Source organism: Erithacus rubecula (assembly GCF_903797595.1).
Source record: "Erithacus rubecula genome assembly, chromosome: 20".
NCBI lineage: Eukaryota > Metazoa > Chordata > Aves > Passeriformes > Muscicapidae > Erithacus > Erithacus rubecula.
The window spans coordinates 3,701,016-3,715,017 of NC_136672.1; the positions used below are offsets into that span (position 1 = coordinate 3,701,016).

General features: G+C 45.4%; 1 protein-coding gene across 1 annotated transcript in view; it reads left to right on the top strand.

The window, feature by feature from the left end:
* Positions 1–14,002, top strand: part of LOC306810635 (T-cell antigen CD7-like) — a 67,029-nt gene that overhangs the window by 30,307 nt on the left and 22,720 nt on the right. The window contains exon 2 of the mRNA XM_079323456.1: positions 791–949. The gene's annotated coding sequence lies outside the window, so the exon portion shown is untranslated. The remainder of the gene's footprint in view (positions 1–790; positions 950–14,002) is intronic.

The window sequence follows — 14,002 nt, forward strand, 5'->3', positions numbered from 1 at the left end:
TAATTTCTTGCTGACAGAAGAAAACAAAGAAAAAGTGCTCTTGTTTGTATGCCTTTATTTAGCCTAACAGTCTCACTTGTATTTATTTTTTGGCCACCATAAAACATTTCTCTCCTGTATTTATACTTACCACTGCAAAATATCTACATGCTGTCAATGCTGTGTAAAACTTTGACACTAAGACCTTCACAGTGAAATTTGGAAATTTCTGTAGACAGGGATGCCTGTACCCCTTGAGAGGGGAAGGTCTGGATGTGCAGGTGAAGGTAGGAGGGAGTTTTGCAGATTCTCTGAGAAGAAGAATAAGCTCTCTAATGGCACAGTGGGTGCAGGGTTCGTAGGAGATGCACTCCAGGGTCTTAGAGATTTACTGAGATCCTGGTCTTGCTTGTTCATTGTCTTTAGTTCCTGTGGGTAAAAGGCAGCTGCAAAGTTTTTCAATAGATTTTTCTTGCATAAATGTAATAATAAGCTTGATAATGATAAGATGTTTTGTTATTCTTAATTGCTTGTGTAATCTTCCTTACGTTCTTCAAATATTTCCTTCCTTGATTCCCTGAACAAGTGATCAGCTTTAGTGAGGAGGAAATGTAATGACAGTGGTTTATTTTGACTGTTAGTGAATTAAACATCTCCAACTTGTAACAATCATAGCAATCTCCAACACTTTGTGAAACATGATCCACTTTTTAAATTTGCTAAACTCCTCAACACCTTTTGCCCTTCACTGAATATCTTCTACATGATCCATATATGTAATCAATGTATTTTTACTTTCCATCTTTCTCAGAAAATGGAAGAGGTGACATCAGTACTGAGAAGACTATTTGCTGTGAAATGGAGACTGATACCCAGAAACACAACCCTACCCTAAAGTGCTTCTACACTCAAAAGTCATGTCCGAATCTCACCCAACTGCCAGCTTGCATTCCTGCTGAGAATATTCCAGGTTAATCATATCTTGTGTTTGTTTGCCTTTTCCTTTGAGATGGGTTTGTCCAGACAGCTTGATGCGTACAGAGTTTTCCATGGGTGGGGAGATGTCCTGTACATGCATAACTTGAATCTACACATGCTGCAGCCATCCATCCCAGAGACTTTGCCTTGGTAAATGGACATGACCAGTCCTGGACAGAGATGTCCAGAGGCTCAGGTTCCTGTAATTATCTAGTGACAGACACAGGGATGCTGAAGGAAGGGGGCATGTGATTGTCGTGCAACAGTTCCCAAGGATTGACCTTGTCTGTAAGTGCTGAATAAGACTTTGCCTCCAGACTAAGAGGACATTTGTCAACTCAAGGTGACATTTATATATTGAAATTTCTTTCATTGTAGAAACTCCTGTCATATTCAAAGGGCATGGACAAGAAGGTTTTTAAAATCCAGTCAAAGTGGATTTCCTTATTGTACATTATATCAAGGATGGGTCTCCCATCACTTGCTCTTGGGTATTTCAGATGAGTTGAATGTTCAAAGGGATCTGCAGTTGTGGGGTGACAACAATTTGCTTTGAATGTTGATAAAGTGAGCATTATGCCAGGTACCATATGAAAGATTCATCAGTTCCTTCTCCCTTTCTCAGACGGGGCCAAATCATTTGTATGGTGCACACAAGTCGGCTCATGGCTTGGCACTCCTGCTTGCTTCACTTGGATGCTCTGTTTTCTTCTGCTCTGCAGGTAATACTGAATTTCTCACCAGCAAAATGAACAGCCCTGGCATGTGGATTGGCATCTTGTTTGCAGCCCTGATTGTTGTGGTTTGCACAGGAGGGGGCATCGTGTATTACTGCTTGCGACTGTGTGGCCAAGGTACAGTCTGACAGATTGTGTGTTACCTTTGGGTGGATGTGGAAGATTTACCTGGAAGTAAAGGGTTTTCCTCCTGGATCTCATCTCCACTGTGCTGTTCATGCAGTTCTTCATGATCTTCACTGGGCTGAAAGCTGGAATCAACTCTCCTCCCATGGCTGCTGTCACAGTGCCCATGGAGTGTCTATGTTATGCAAAATAAGCCCAGCAGGAATTTCCTCACTGCTGCCTCTGACACAAGGGGGAAAGCACTGGCAGGGCCAAGAAATCACAGGGCTCAGCCTTCCCTCCATGGGATGCTGTTCCTGGGAGCAGTCCCAGACTGCAGCATTGCTGTGCAGCTTCCCTGGCACAGAGAGATGTGTCCCAACCAGGACACTGATGGACATTTGGGCATGAGCAGGCAGGGCCTCCAGGAGAGTGCTTCCCTCTCTCAGCCCTGCCCACTACAGAGCCAGCTGTAGTTTAGGAATGAGAATTTCCCAAAATGCATCCAGGAGGGAAGTTTGTTTTGCAAAGCAATGTGCATGGAGAGAGGTGGGTGGGCTCTGTGGAGACTTGTACAGACACTTCTTGAGCCTGCCATAAGGCTTTCCCCCTCCATCCTGTGTCCATGGGCTCCAGTGTTTTTGGATCCTTGTGTATACCTGAGGCTGAGACTCCTCTCAGTTACTGAGCTGCTCCATCCCCTAGAAACTGATGATGGTTGTTTCTTTGTGAGAGTCAAAGGATTACATTTCCAAGTGTGAATTTGCTTCAAGAGGAGTTGCACAAGTGCTTGCAAAGGAACACAAAACCAGTGTCCCTGTTGTTGTTACATCAATAGATGAATGGATATATTGGTGTGAGGGCTAAGGAATTTACCAGTGATGCCTGCCCTGAGATCCTGCCCTGTGTTGCAACATCCAGTGATGTCCCAGGTCTATTCCAGAGCCCCTGTTAAGCAGAGGCTGATGACTCACAGCAGAGCCTTGAGCCCACATTCATGGCTGTGAAACTGCCCCCTTTGTGGGACAAGGAGTGGCCCAGGAGCAGATGGGAGAGAGGGGGTGCCTTGAGGACTTCACAATTAGAGGCATTTTGTTTATAATTCTCATTTGAATCTACCAGTTTTTTTGCTGGCCTCACAGATTTTTTTTTTCAATTCTGCAGCTCCTAGTCAATACATACAGGCACCTGAAGGAGAAAATGTCCCACTACAAGGGGAGCTATCCACGAGGGAGATAACCTCTCTGCCAGCAGCATTTTCCTCTTCCTCTCTCCAGATGCACAACCATGTGAACACAGACTGATTTTCCATGAGAACTTCTGCCCTTGTATTCACAAACGGTTGTGTTTTCAGGAATGCACCTTCACCACAGCCATACCTTCCCCAAGCACTGTGACTCTTGTCCAGCTCCAGGCCTTTGTGAGCAGCAGGAGCAGCACCAGGAGCCCCCATCCTCTGCTGGTGCTTGGCTGCAGGCAGCAGGCACCCCAGGCTGTGTGGCTGGCTCAGCAGCACAGGCTGAAACCAGCTGAATTCTCTCTGTGACTGAAAGTGTGAACTGCTCTGAAATGCTTCCCAAGCTCTCTGCATGGCTTTGATTTGGTAATGCCAGGGCAGCACCCAGGTGTCTGCATTATTTTAAATTCTCAGGTCATCTCTGGATTCACCAAAGCCTTTTGCACAGCTGGCTGTTGGTTGAACTGGAAGAGTTTGTTTTTTTGAAGAGATATTTGATTCTTCTGCCACCTGCAGGCTGGGGACGTGTCTGTGTGTTTGTTCCTGTGCAGGGCTCAGGGCTGTGTCCAGCTCCCTCAGCAATGGCATTGGGTCACAGAGGCCTTGGTCTCCTCCCAGGCTGAACAGAACTCTGGTATCAATCTTCCTGCCAAATCAGGCAATTTTAGACAGTGTGTGATGAATCCAGCCTCTCAGGGAACCCATTGGTTCTTGGTATCTTTAAATCATTCCCCATTCCCACTTGATTTAAATAAACCCTCAGCTTGTGCATTGGATCAAACTTATTATCAGTCTGCTGAGTGAAAATCAGTGGCAGCACAAGTGGAAAAGCAAATCCTTGAAGCATTGTGAATGTTTTCTGAATCATTTTTCCATTGTATAGTTCCCCATGAATCTGTAGCTGGAACTTCCAGCAGGAAATCCAAAGGATGTAGACTGATGTTTCCCTCTTGAACTTTGCAACAGTTAAATTGAAAAGGAAAGACGATTAATGTAAAGGTCCAGATAATTTTAATAATTCATTTTTTGAAAGATAGAAGGGCCTCTGTGTGCTTACATTTACCTTTTATTTGGCAAAAGAAATCAATGTTTTTATGGGTTGGAAAGGATTTTTTTCCCCACTTAGGGCTTTACACTCTTAAATTGGTTCTCATCTGATTTGATGCAAATTTTCAATTTTAATGTGGTGGAATGCAATCAAGTGTTCCTTAAGGGTTTACAATTCAGGTATTCCAAGGCTAGGTATTTACTGAGTTGGTGATATTGATGATCCAGTTGCCCGGTGTATTTTATCATGAGGAGTGTAGTTATTAATCAATAAATCAGATGTAGGGTGTCCTGTAGAAAGGCCAGACTGTGAATGAATGAAGAAATAGAAGGACAGAGACTTTTCCTCTGAATGTAGAATTTATTACCCCAATTGCACTTCTATGTTTTTCCCTTCAACAAAACTGGAGGAATCTTTGGGCAGAGTAGAGCTGTGTAAGGGGAGCGAGTGACGCATCAGCCGGAGCTGCGCTCACTTTGCCACTGCGGCCCCTCGCTGAGTGGGGCACACTCTGGGAGCAATTGACCTGAGGTGTGGCTGGAGCAATTGCTCTGTGGCCTATTTTGGCTGTCAGTCTGAGCTCTGAGGGGGCAAGGAAAAGGCGGGGTAGTTCTACTGCATAGAATCAAAGAGGATTTATTACTCTGGGGAATTTGTGGGCCAAAGACAGAAACACAAGGGTGCAACAGTTGAAATATGGGGGAGGTTCAGGGGGAGGATAGAAATCAGCAGCAAATTGGAGAGATGCTGGGGAGGGATAAAAGACAGGGTTCACTAAAGCATTGTCCAATGAGGGAAGTAGGGGTGGAAATTGGTTCCCATGGACTAATGAAATGTCCAGTTTTATGCAAATCCTGAAGGGGAATTCCAAGCAGGGGGTTGACACAAAGTGGGACTGAGAGGAAATTCAGGATAGATTGGTGGGGTGTGTTGGAGGGTATAATTTGGACCAAACCATTAACTTGGGCAGAACATACTGTTAACTAGAAACACACTGCAACATCTCCTTGTTTTCTATTTAAGAAGGAGAGTTGTGGTGTTGAGGAATAGATTCTGATTGGGCTTACACGTTTCTCCACCAGGACTGCTGTGTGGATACTACTACATGATTGATTTCTTTGGTGGAAGAGATGGTGTCTTGGATAGTCTTTAAGACAACCTTCTTTAGAATGGAAAAGACAATTAGAATGAGAAATGCAACTAAGAAAATCAACAAAATTGTCCTGACGATTGAAGCTAACCATCCTGTTAGTCCCCATACATTTAAAGTTGGAACTGAGCCAGTCCTCAATTTCTTGTTTTATGAAGTGTTGCATTTTATTGGTGGAAGTGTGGACGCTTCTGCTTTTGGATGTTAAATTAAGGAAACAGAGATCTTCAAAGCCTTCACACCCATGGCCATGTGCAAGAAGCCAAATGTCGATAGCAGCACAGTTCTATAAGGTTGCTTTTCTGTTTTTTTCTCGTCTACTAGGATGTCATTGAGAGTGGCTGATGTTAAATTTGCTTCTTTTGCAACCCAGCATTCTAATTGGCTCAATTCACTTTGAGCTTTTGCTGAGGTATGGATTTGGGGCTGTGTGGCTTGACCCACTTTTGAGGGACCATTCTCAACCTGGAGGGCATGGACACGCAACCCCAGGTGATTGACTTTAATGGGACCTCTACTGTACTTGTCTAGAATTTTTTACTAAAACTGGGGGGTGTTCTTTCAATTTTAGTTGTGTGTTAATCGTTGAAATGCTGGACAACAGGTTTAAGTGTTCAAATGAACAATTAAAACATTTATGGTAAACAAGGCCTTACAGAACTTAATTTGTGGTGGATTGCTGGTGGCATTTCTCTGCTGCTGCTCTAGGACTCTCTTGAGTGACTGATGTATTCACTCAATGATGGCTTGACCTGGGGGGGACTGGGGGATGCCTGTTTTATATTTCACTCCCCATTTCTTCAAGAACTCTCGAATGCCTTGGAGGTATATATGGGACCATTATCTCCTAATTCCTTTAGGGATTCCCAACACATAGAAGGCTTGCACTAGGTGTTTTTGTGCATCTGTGGCCTTCTCCCCTGTGTGGGCAGAAGCATAGATGGCTCTGAAGAAAGTATCTACTGAAACATGGACATACTTCATTCTGCTGAACTGTGGGACATGAGTCACATCCATTTGCCACACCTCACAGCTGTTGAGGCCTCTTGGATTTACACTGGCACTCAAGATTGTTGCTGTGTACCTTTGGAAACTAGGAGATGTAGCTAGGATGGCTTTGGCCTGATCCTGCGTGAGATGGAATGGGTATACAAGGCCAGGTACATTTTGATGGAATTGTTGATGGCTCAACTTTTCCTGCTGAAAGATGTCTGGAAGGTTGAACATCTCAGTCAGGGTGGCCAGGGCATCTGCTTATCTGTTCCCCTCCACGATGAAACCTGGCAGGTCAGTGTGTGATCTCACATATATTACCTAGAAAGGTTGCTCTTGGTGGGAAACAAGATAAATTAATCTCAAGATCAATCAAAAGAGGTTGGGAATAGAGACTTCCTTTAAAACAGCATTCTCAGCTCTAGATACTACCCCTGCTACACAAGCTGAATGGTAACTAAATTAAAAGGTTCATAAAACCTCTTGAAGGCTCTGATGACTGTGACTAACTCAGCAATTTAAGGGGAGCCCCCAACTTCTGTAGCATCTGTCTCCCATTGCTGAGTTTGAGGATCCAGGTCATCACTGACTTGTGGGATGATGCTTCAGATGCATCTGTGAAAACTGTCAGAGCACTGAGTCACTTCCGACTTTGTGCTTTCCTTGGGGACTAATTTGAATGCCAAATTAAATGATTTATGCCCAGGATTGTGAATTGAAATTTATCCTCGGTAGTTATCTAGAGCAAATTGGGGTGTCTCATTTTCCCAAAGCTACTGCTCTAGAACGTCTTTAGTCAACTTACCTGAAGTTTGGGTAAGTGGTAGATGGATGCATGTGAAGTCACACCCTGCCAGTTCTCATATTCTTGCCCTGTCCTTCCGAGTCAATTGAGCCATCAACTCTTGTGGCCTTGGTGATGCTTTTGGACTGCCAGTGACTGAGGAATACCCACTCTATAATTAAAAGTGGATCCTTCTGACCCTGGCCCCACTGGAGAATCAGGCCCTGATAACAAAGACCAGGGAATTCCAAAGGCTAGTGGTTGCCTTTTGCTAACCGTTCCTCCACAAGTTCATGCAGCCCCTTCAATTTTTGTTTATTCAACAGCCACTGACTTACCCAGACTAGGTGGTCAGTTTTTCAGTCAGCTTCTAGGCAGGGTGCACATCATCGTCCACTACAAAGGATCCCAAGAGGTTTTCGGGATTGCAATTTTCACTCCCTATTTGGAAAGGACGTCTCTCCCTCACAAGTCAGCCTTATATGAATGGGTGCAAACTGGCAATTGCCCATCCGGCCCTTCAACTGGGACAATGTTCTTAGATCGTTTGGCTGCTCAGGTACCCCCAATGCCCTGTACTTTACCTGTCATGGGTTGCAATTCCCAGTGTGATCGCCATCTGGTGGTGGGGATGAGCATCACATCTGCCTGTGTCCAGCACTGCACTAAGGTGAAGTTAATCTTCACCTCGCTGGACCCACACTCTATCCAATGCTTGTCTTCTCCAAGGACTTCTGCTCAGTAGACATCTGGTGAAGAATCATCCACTGGCAGTTCATTTGGCATCGGAAATGCCTGGGCAATGATTTGGCCCTCTGGCATAAAGAAAGGTGAGTGGACGCAACACACCATGAGAACGAGTGCCTCTGGCTCTGATGTTATGATTGATAGAGAGATTTCAATCTTACTTAGTGTCCCTGATAACAACATACTTACAGTCCAGTCCTGCAAATAACTCCTTGTTGAGTGGGGCAGCTGGCACGACTCTCCAATGGTTTGTATTGAAGTGTATGTTTCATGACTAGCTTAAAAAGGTCTTGTGGCTTCCAAACTCTCACTGGGTCCCAATTCTGACCTGCTTCATTTCTTTCTGCACACAAAGCAGGCCTGTGCTCCCTGTCTGGTTTTTTGGAAGTGGTTGTGTCCCCCTCCCCCCTGTGATTTTACTGGTTTATTTTGCAGTAGTTGTATTTTTGGGCAAACTTTTGCTATGTGTCCTTCCCACCCACAGTTAAAACACTGGAAAGGCTGTTGGTGTATTTTTTGAGAAGCAGCAGCAGCTGTTCTCTCTACTTTGTCTCATTTTCCTTGAGGCTCTGGGATGGTGGCTCTCTTAGTGCAGGTGTCGATGATGAAGTTGAGAGTTGGGGGCGGGACAACAACTGGAAGATGAGGTGCTGTTTACAGGTGACATCATGGAAAGAGATGATGTCATGAAAATGGGAGGAGGAGCTGGTGGAAGGGAAGGGGAGGAATGTGGAGAGGTGGAGTTTGGGGACAGGGAGGAGAAGGAGGGGAAGGACATGGGCAGGGGTGGGGTCAGTGGATAAGAAGGGATTGGGAGGAGCAGTCGCTCTCCTGCGCAAATTCTGATTTGCCTCACACAGACCTCCTGGTGCAGGAGACCAGGGTTTTGGATCAGGGGTGGGGGAGCTGGGGGCCTTAGTTCAAGCTTTTCCTCTACTTACCATTCCTCAAATAATACGGACTGTATTAGCATAAATAATGAGAAGAATTCAGCAATTCAGGCATCCTTTTTATTTGTTAACTCTGTTAATTTTCTTCCAACTATGTCCCAAACAGGAATGGTTGGTATTTCCTTGGCGATACCCTTGGGAAGCAGAGGAAAAACCATGGAACAAACTGTTTTAACAACTGTTGGGGGTTGAGTGTTTTTCTACTACTGTGTCAATTGAAAGAAGTTTTCCCATTATCATGCCAATGGAGCTGGCAGGGTTACACCCAGGGTCTCTGATGAGTCTAGACAAAAGGGGTCAATTGTCCTGGCTCTAGGAGGGGCCTCTGAGGCTTCCGGGAGGGCACTCGTGTTTTCGGCGAGCTTGGATGAGGACGCCCGGATCTTCAGCCCACGCGGCCGGAGCACAGCAGAGCCAGACCCTTTGTGATCACCTGCCCTGCATCTGCCCCGTTCCAGCCTCCTGCCTCTGCGGACACAGCTGATCACCCGGACACACCCGGTGAGTGAGGAGCCGCCGCTCCAGCCCGTTCCCATCTGAGACCGACGTGGCCGCTGCCACCCCCTCCCTTCTGCGCCCCCCAACCCTGCCCCTCGACAGATCCGAACTGGGACTAAGCACAGAGACAGCGTGCTTCCATCTAAAAGGACTGACACCGAGTTATCTATTCTGTTCTGTGAGCAATTTTAACAACTGCTGTTGTTTTCTGCTTGTACGGTTAGATATATTAGTAAAAGAGCTGTTATTCCCACCCCCTTTTCTCTGCTTCAGAGTCCTTGATTCAAACGATTATAATACTTGGGGGGAGTGGAACCAAAATCTCTGTTTCACAGGGAAACTTCTGCCCTTACTTGCAGACACCTGTCCTTTCAAACCAGGACAACAACCACTGTGAAAACTTTCTATTCCCATCCTCCAAGATATCCACAATTAGGAAATAAATTCCCCTCTGCTCTGCTGACAGTTTTGCACCCATTGGCACAACAAAATCCTCCCTCCACTGCCGCATAAACAAACAACAAATTGAAGATAAGAGTCCATGGCCAATTTAAGGGACAGAGAGTATTCTGCAGCCAACTCTCATGGCCTGTAGGTTTGTGGGCCTGTCCTGCAGGGGCAATGCACTGTTCCCTCTACTTGGAGCACCCTCAGCCCAATTTGGGGGTTGTCACTCTTCTTTCTGGTCCCTGGACAGGGGCTGCAGCAAAAATCCTCCTTCAGGAAAGTGTTCCTCGGGTGCCAGAGGTCATTAATTCCTCCCCCCAAAAGAGCTGCCTGACAAAGCCGGTCGACTGCACTCAGAGGCAGCTGATGGCCAAAGTTTTTTTGGATTATAATCTACAGTTCATGCATGGAGTCTGCTCACCATGGCCCCAATGTTGGGCGCCAACTGACACATCAGCCAGAGCTGCACTCACTTTGCCAGAATAGCCCCATGCCGAGAGTGGGTCACACTCTGGGAACAGATGACCTGAGATGTGGCTGGAGCAATTACACTACAGCCTTTTTTGGCAGTCAGTCTGCACTCTGAGGAGGCAAGGAGGAGGGGGAGATCTTTTGCATAGGATAAAAAAGGGGAATTTCTCACAGGCACCTTGCTCTGGCCCTTTATGTCTGTGTGCTGATGCTTTGGCATAGGAGAAATGCTGCTCTCTTTGATGTTTGAGTACCTGAGTGTCTTGGGTTGCAATACAGAAGTTGATTCAAAGTTTATATCGTATCACCATCTGTTAAAATCAGGTGGGGCAGTGATCTTTATCTTTTCCACAGCCCACCCTCCCTCCAGGAAGATATCTGCTGCTGGGCCATTGAGTCCCACTGTATGACTGATAAATTACATCATCCCATGGCAGATGCTCCAGCCAGGGGAGGAGCCAAGCTTTTCCTACATAGATAAAACCTGAGATTTGGAACAGTAAAACAGCCTTTTCCACTGGATTCCAGAGGAAAGCCAGACCTTTCCACATCATCCCTGGACCTTCAGAGGAAACTGCACCTTCTCCAGGAGCACTGCTCCAGCTGAACCACATCTGGCACTGCTGGAGGATGCAGCCACCATTGAATGGGACTGTGCCAACACCCTGACTGACTGTGTCAGCTTGGATTCTGACTCTGGCAGTGTTTTGGGATTGTTCTTTGTAATACTGCATTTCTATTTTGATTTTTTCCTAGTAAATAATTGTTCTTCCTAATTCCCATATCTTTGCCTGAGAGCCCCTTAATTTAAAAAATATAATAATTTGGAGGGAGGGGGTTTACATTTTCCATTTCACAGAGAGGCTTCTGCCTTTCTTAGCAGACAGCTGTCTTTCAAACCCAAACACTGAGGTATCTGAGCAAGTTAGGCCTCTAAGTAAGTTTAATACAAGTGTGGTTAAGAGGTATTATACTGCTAAATTATTAAACTGTATCATATATGCTAGGTTAAATGATTTTAAGTGTTATTTCTTTACTAAATGGTTATATTGAAGGTATAATTTCTGTTAATGTTCAGCATTAAGGTTTTACGTCATATTCCTTTTTATCCTTGCCCTCACTGTCCTTTTGTCACATGCAGCCAAACACACACACGGTTCTCTGTTCATTTCTGCTTTGATTTACTGGATTTTGTTTGTTGCTTGTTTTTTCTTTAATCAGTCTTAACCATCAAGTCAGAAGTAGAGTGAACCTTGCTGGCAAACACTGTTGTGCTGGTGCTTAATATCAAATCTGGATTGTACTGATCCTCTTGCTGGTGATGTTTTAAGAGATCTCAAACACTTTGAGTAGATGTTTGTCATTTGATCCATCTGCTCCTCACTATTCATTGCACAAGTACTTCTTGTTTAGTTTCTTTGGATATTGGAGATTATTTGATATTATTCTTTGAATATTGAGAACTCCCAGGATCTCGTTATACATTTGTATACCTTTGTTTCTCAGTATAGACTGGACTTACACCTTCTGCAGACCTCTTCCAATAAATCTGTCTTATACACTTCCCTGGTAATATTAAATGTTTCTTAAAAAAATAAAAAATAAAAAAGAAGAAGAAAGTGTATTTTCTTCTATTCTCTGCCACTTTTTCTTATCTTTGCATTCCTAATTTAGATCTGACACCAGCTCCAATTACCAGCGCAATTGTAGTGAGGTTTGTGTTTTGAGAACCAATAGGATCATCCTGGGAATTTACAGAGAGAACTAAACTTTCTTTTTGAGTGACAGTAGCCCCTTTTTGCCAAGGCCTTTGAAGCTTAGGAGGGTGCTGAGTTGCTCAGGTCAATGGGCATGAAAGGCACTACAGGTGCTAGGGCAGCCAAGAAATGACATGTCCAACAGAGGGAGACTGAGGTGCAGCCTTACAGAGTGGTTCTGTTGGTGGAGGAGTTGGTTTTGAAAAGTACTTTGATATGGATATGCCATGAGGAACTCTGATATTCCCATGTCAGGGTTTGACTTGGGTTTGCCAATTTGAATATATTTAATTTCTTTTAGAGATAGGATTTAATAGCAGAAACAAGGCAGGCTTAAAACTTAAAAGGGTATAAGAAGAAATTTATTAATAACACCAAAAAAAGTCAGAATAAAATTTTCAGATTATTCCCTCCTCCCTCATCTTCCACATTTCTTGACAGCAAGATACAGAAAACACTTCAGTCAGTTATCTACTTAAATAATCATTTCAGTTCATTTTAGACAGAAAAATTTCTTTTTTTTTTTTGTTTAGGTTTAGGCGGGTGTCTTCACTTTCACAATCTGCGTCAACCCAGAGGAAGAAAACTTGCAAATTATGATTTCCTCCCATCCCCACAGTCCCTTCAGAGCTGTGTTTTGGGTTATGCTGCACACTTGTGGTACTTTTAAGGGCAGGCTGCTGAAAGACAAATTTCTCTTAATCTCTTTTTTTTATTAAATGTCTCTTTCTGTATTTCCAGTCCCAAAACAGAGAGCCCCATTCTCTTGAGGCAAAAGATCCTTTTCTCAAGCACTTTAACCTCCCCAAGTATTTTTCACAGTTTAAAGGAATTTCAGTGTAGTCACAGTCCCCTCATAGTCCACAAAAAAAGGTTTTCAGCTACTTATCAGTGGCATCTCTTCAATCTCTTCCCATCTGGAAACTTGATCTTCATTTGGCTGACTTCAGTAGACTCTTTGCTTTATTCCTCTCATGCAGGGGAGCTCAGGAAATCTAGAATATCTTTACGCCACGTGGTCAGCTGGGGTCTCTCCTCTCAGAAGAGGTGGGAAGGGAGAGGGCTTTGATGGCTCCCCCATCCCCTGCCTGGCCGTGCTGCATGGAGAAGAAAGCTGGGCCAGGCCGGGGCCGGGGCGGGGGACTGGGGGCTGAGGGCCGAGCTCAAGATGAGGGGCTGAGCTGGGGCTGGGGGTTGAGCTCGACCTGGGGAGCTGAGCTGGGTCTGGGGGCCGGGGTTTGAGCTCAAGCTGTGGGGCTGAACTGGGGCTAGGGGCTGATCTGGGGCCCTGCCAAGCTGGGGCCGAGGCCCCGGCCAGAGCCCACCTCACCTCTGTGGAGGCTGGAACTCAAAAGAGCCCAAATTAACTTTTCCAATGTGATTTATGGAAGCGAAATAACTTTTTCATTGGTTACTTAGTTTGTCAGCTGCTAAATCAGCTCTCTGGTTGGTCCCCTCAGCCCACAGAGGAAGCTCCCAAAGAGGGGACAGCCCCCCTGTCTCTGGGCCCTGTGCTCGTCCCTCAGGCGGCTCCCTGCCCTTCCTCCATGTGAAACCAGCACATCCCATTTCAATCGCATTTCTTATTCTTAGGTGAAACAAGTGAACAGTCAAGAGAACGTCTGTCAGTGCTTGGGAAGGAGGCTCCAACAACTTGCTCAATTAATGCTTCAGAAAATGAACATTTAATTAACTATTTTTTTTCTCGGTGGTCCCTTTGGCAAAGATGTGGAGTTAGTAAATCACCATTGCTGTTTCCATGAATTCCTGGATTCCTGTGCAGTGAGTTCAGGGGTTCTGCTGAGCCCCTCCCAGCTGCCAAGGCTCTGCTCTTGCTCAGAGCAGCCAAAGATGCAGAGAGCTCTGCCAGCACCAGCACAGGCACTGCCAGTTTCCCTGAGGAGATCCCTGGGATGGGGCTGGGGTGCAGCAGTGCCTGCACAGGGCTCCCTCCTTGTTCTGCAAGAGCAGGGGTTCAGCTCTCCCACAGGGAGTGCAGTGCATTGCCTTTCCCCAGTTCCTGGCTGTGCTTTGAGAGCATTTGCAGTGAAGAGCCAGGATCAGCAGGTGATGCCCCAGAGAAACAGGGCAGGTGTGGATTCGTGGGGCAAGGGCTGTTGT